General features: G+C 35.4%; 1 pseudogene; it reads left to right on the forward strand.

Moving 5' to 3' along the window:
• Positions 1 to 252: 252 nt before the first annotated feature.
• LOC135203482 (uncharacterized) overlaps positions 253 to 4422 on the forward strand; it is a 21572-nt pseudogene continuing 17402 nt past the window's right edge.

Below are 4422 nucleotides of genomic sequence, written 5' to 3' on the forward strand. Positions count from 1 at the left end.
AGGAAGAGAATGGACAGAAGAAGCAAGAAACAGAGGAGCATGAGAATAAGAAACAGGAGAATGAGAAGAAACAGGAGAAAGAGAAGAAGAAACAGGAGGAGAATAAGACACCGAAGGAGAAAGAGAAGACGAAACAGGAGGAGAATGAGAAGAAACAGGAGGAGAATGAGAATAAGAAAAAACCGAGGAGAAAGAAGAGAAAAACAGAAGAAAAAAGTAGAAGAAGAAACAGGAGATTAGAAGAAGACAAACATGAAGAATAAGAAACAGGAGGAGAATGAGAATAAGAAACCGAAGGAGAAAGAGAAGAGGAAACAGGAAGAGAAAGAGAAGAAGAAACAGGAGAATGAGAAAAAGAAGAAGAAACATGAGAATGAGATAAGAACAGTAGATAATAGAGAAAAACAGGAGGAGAAAGAGAAGAAGAAACAGGAGAATGAGAAAAAGAAGAAGAAACATGAGAATGAGAATAAGAAACAGGAGGAGAATGAGAAGAAACAGGAGGAGAATGAGAAGAAGAAACAGGAGGAGAATGAGAATAAGAAACCGAAGGAGAAAGAGAAGAAGAAACAGGAGAATGAGAAAAAGAAGAAGAAACAGAGGGAATGAGAATAAGAAACAAGGAGGAAGTAATGAAAAGGAAGAAAGGAAGGAGGAAAAGAAATGAAAGAAGGGAAAAACATTAGAATCATGATATCGAAAGAGAAGAACGAATGAGAAAAGAGAAGAAAACATGACAAAGGAGGTAGAAGAGAAGGAAAAAGGAGATGAGAATTGAAAAGATGAAAGAACAGAGATGAGAAATAAGAAACCGAAGGAGAAAGAGAAGAAGAAACAGGAGGAGAAAGAGAAGAAAAAGGAGAATGAGAAAAAGATGAAGAAACAAGAGAATGAGAATAAGAAACAGTAGGAGAATGAGAAGAAACAGGAGGAGAATGAGAAGAAGAAACAGGAGAAGAATAAGAATAAGAAACACATGCAAGGGCGGCTCCGAGCACCACGGGATGCCAGGAGCCAATATCTAGTATATGAGAAACACACACCGAAACTACGCGAAGAATCGGAGCCACTAACATATTAACACAACTCGATAACAATCGTAAATTCATGATTATTGTCATATCTTTCTAGTCGGTTGACGCCAAGGATAGTCTTGAAATATACCGGATCCGCACGAGATTCTAGTTGGGTCTTCATTCGGATCCGCATGAGATTCCAGTTGGGTCTTCATTCGGATCCGCATGAGATACCGGTTGGGTCTCCATTCGGATCCTCATGAGATTCCAGTAGGGTCTTCATTCGGATCCGCATGAGACTCCAGTTGGGTCTTCATTCGGATCCGCATGAGATTCCAGTTGGGTCTTCATTCGGATCTGCATGTGATTCCAGTTGGGTCTTCATTCCTATCTGCATGAAATTCCAGCTGGGTCTCCATTCGGATCTGCATGAGATTCCAGGCTACATAAATAATAGAAAAGTTCCACAAAAGTGGCAAAAGTGAGTAATTGCCATGGCGTGACACGCGTAGCGAAGGAGACCAAGCGACAATTCATGCAGGGTGTTACTGAAGATTTCCCAGAATTGGCTGCAGTAAATTTACTCTTTTTGTGTATAAATGTTTCGTTTGGAAGGTAACCCCGCATAATGAATTTGATTGAACGATGTCTGGAAATTGGTCGTAATACTGAGAGTCTAATATTGGATACTGAATCAATGTTATTGGTATTGCTACGTACATAAAGAGTATATACTTACACACATACACATTATATATATATATGATGTATATATCTATACATATACATACACACACATATATATATATATATATATATATATATGTATATATATATAACATACATACTTGTGTATATTATTATATAGTTTATATTATATATATAGATATATAATATATATATATATATATATATAATATATAGCGGTATATATGTCTGATATGCGTGCCAAGAGAGTCAGATATATCAATGGGTATGCGTATGCAAGCAAGCTATACGTGTATACACAAACACACAACTGACAACTCATAACAATACATATACACATATGCCTGAACATAACACTTTCCAATGAAGTTACCGATAAAAAAAATACACAACTGACAAAAAAAAAACATGATTAGGGTCAAATGTAGAGTCGTTATTACACAAATAGGAAAATACTCCAAAAATAAAACTATTACAGAAAATAGCGCCCTCGATCGTATTAATTATAATACGAGTGAAAACTCTCTCGTTTGATGTGCATTCATTGTATGCGGTATAACCATGGCTGCAACGAGAATTATGGGAGTTTTATGAGATTTTAATGACCCTTTTGTTATTAAACCCGAAAACTAAACAGGTCATATGTTCGTTGCTTTGACAATGTGGAATGAACGGGCGTTTATATTGCATGAGCGGGTGTATATATATATATATATATATATATATATATATATATATATATATATATATATATATATATATACTTATAGGGCACAATTTTTCACGGATACAACATTCATTGAATAGAATGGCTTTTTCACTGTTTACCAGCTTTTTTGAAATTGATTCATATTTTCTAATTATTTTCTTCACTTCATTGTTCAGGTTACTAATGGACACATAATGGGGTTCTTCCATTTACTCCAGTATTTTTACAAAAACGCGACAGCTGTTTCGTCAACCTATACGTATTGACGTTATCAAGCGTACTGATACAAATATGAGCCTACATGCGTTTTGTGACGTCATGAGGACGGAAAGGTAGTACAATTGCCAGATACCTATACTCTGTTTTTTTTCATCTGTCCATCCGCCTGTGGTGTTTTTGTATGGTAACACTGCGTCCCGGGCTTTAGATAGTTACATTCAGCTTACATTCAACGATTACAATATCCTATTTCGAATATTAACGGTGTAATTCGCATACAGTAAATTATTACACTTTTCAGTTACAAATGTACACCCAGATATCCTTTCATTTACCTAAAACTTACAATTAGCGTAACTATCTAAAGCCCGGGACGCAGTGTTACCATACAAAAACACCACAGGCGGATGGACAGATGAAAAAAAACAGAGTATAGTTTTAAATATTTACAAAAGACTATAGTGAAACATAAAATAAGACAAATAAATAAATATGTTAACAGAAATTATATCAAAAGTTGAAAGTAAGTTATTATATACAAATTTTACATAAATATATATTAATTTACATATATGTTTAATTAACAAAATGTCAGTGTGCACTCCTGTCCGCGTGTGGTAGTGGTCTTGTTCCACGCGGTTGAAGGGCTGCCCTCCTACACGAGGGCAAAGATCGGTCTGCCTCGCGTTGGATGTTAAGGTTTGGGCGTTGCGTGGCGATGCTGACGGCTTCTGATATCAATAAACGATTGTAGTTGCCTTCCTTGTGGATTATTTTGGTGTTTGTGAGAAGTTCTTGCAAGGATGGTTTTTTATTGTGGGTATCCACAAAGTGCTGGTGAATAGCACCTTGGTTTCTGTGGGCCTGCATGCGACGTTTGAGTGTAGTTGTTGTGTGTCCGATACAGCATTTTTGGGGGGACTGACATTGCTCGTCAGCACAGACAAACTCACGCAACGCCCAAACCTTAACATCCAACGCGAGGCAGACCGATCTTTGCCCTCGTGTAGAAGGGCAGCCCTTCAACCGCGTGGAACAAGACCACCACCACACGCGGACAGGAGCGCACACTGACATTTTGTTAATTAAACATATATGTAATTAATATATATTTATGTAAAATTTGTATATAATAACTTACTTTCAACTTTTGATATAATTTCTGTTAACATATTTATTTATTTGTCTTATTTTATGTTCACTATAGTATTTTGTAAATATTTAAAACTAGGTATCTGGCAATTGTACTTCCTTTCCGTCCTCATGACGTCACAAAACGCATGTAGGCTCATATCGCACCTACGGGCTGCTCTGTGAGCAAGAGCCCGTGCTGGCATAAAGCCAGCTTAATCTTTAACAACATATTTGTATCAGTACGCTTGATAACGTCAATACGTATAGGTTGACGAAACAGCTGTCGCGTTTTTGTAAAAATACTGGAGTAAATGGAAGAACCCCATTATGTGTCCATTAGTAACCTGAACAATGAAGTGAAGAAAATAATTAGAAAATATGAATCAATTTAAAAAAAGCTGGTAAACAGTGAAAAAGCCATTCTATTCAATGAATATATATATATATATATATATATATATATATTATATATATATATACACATACATACATACATACATATATTATATATATATATATATATATATATATATATAATTTAACTAATGCAACGTTCCCCGTCAAGTGCACACGATCATAGAAGCAAATTATTATTATATATATATATATATATATATATATAATATATATATATAT

This window comes from Macrobrachium nipponense, chromosome 36, assembly GCF_015104395.2.
Source record: "Macrobrachium nipponense isolate FS-2020 chromosome 36, ASM1510439v2, whole genome shotgun sequence".
NCBI classification, from domain to species: domain Eukaryota; kingdom Metazoa; phylum Arthropoda; class Malacostraca; order Decapoda; family Palaemonidae; genus Macrobrachium; species Macrobrachium nipponense.